Source organism: Triticum dicoccoides, chromosome 2B, assembly GCF_002162155.2.
Source record: "Triticum dicoccoides isolate Atlit2015 ecotype Zavitan chromosome 2B, WEW_v2.0, whole genome shotgun sequence".
In the NCBI taxonomy this organism is placed as follows: Eukaryota; Viridiplantae; Streptophyta; class Magnoliopsida; order Poales; family Poaceae; genus Triticum; species Triticum dicoccoides.
This window is the reverse complement of record NC_041383.1, coordinates 794,556,046-794,556,781: the sequence shown is the minus strand read 5'-3', so window position 1 is coordinate 794,556,781 and position 736 is coordinate 794,556,046.

Here is a 736-nt window from a genome sequence, read left to right as displayed (position 1 = left end):
CGCTGCTCTCTGTCCAGAGGGGGGAGAGGGGGAAGAACTGCCTAGTCGGGCTGGGCCGATGCGCTTAAGTCACTGTGCAGCGCCTAAGGCCTAGGCGCTGCACATTACAAGCGTGGCGCCTAGGGCTTAGGCGCTGCACAGCTGTGTGTGGGGCCGCACCTGGCTTCGGGCTGCCACGCTGGCAGGAGGTGCGACGCCTAAGACAGAAGCGCTGCACTGTAGGGTGCGGCGCCTAGCTGTCGGGCGCCACTTTAAAAGGTCAGTAGGGTGAATTTTTTCCGTAACCAGGTCAGTTTGTGATTTGATTTTGCCTTCAGGTCAAATATGTGATTTCTGCCCAAATCTGATTCAATCCACTGACTGGTGGTCAGTCCCGTATACAGTCGCTAAAGGATAGTTGGAGCTACCGGTCAGGTAGTCTGATTTATGGTAGGTTGACTGACAGGTAGTCTGATTAGTGGTCTGATTAGTGGTAGGTTGACTGACAGGTAGTCTGACAGGAGCTACCGGTCATTCCCTGTTTCCAACGTGTATACAGAGCTGACTGACAGGTAGTCTGATTAGCGGTGTAGGTTGGTTGGATAATCCAACTTGGATTCCACTTCCTTGCTCGTGCAATTTCGGCCGAGATGCCAAACCGGACTTGCTTTGTTTTTTCTCACCTCAGGGCACATATTTCGACATTTAAAATGGACTTGCATTTTCTTTTGACTCACCGGCCATTTTGACTTTGAAA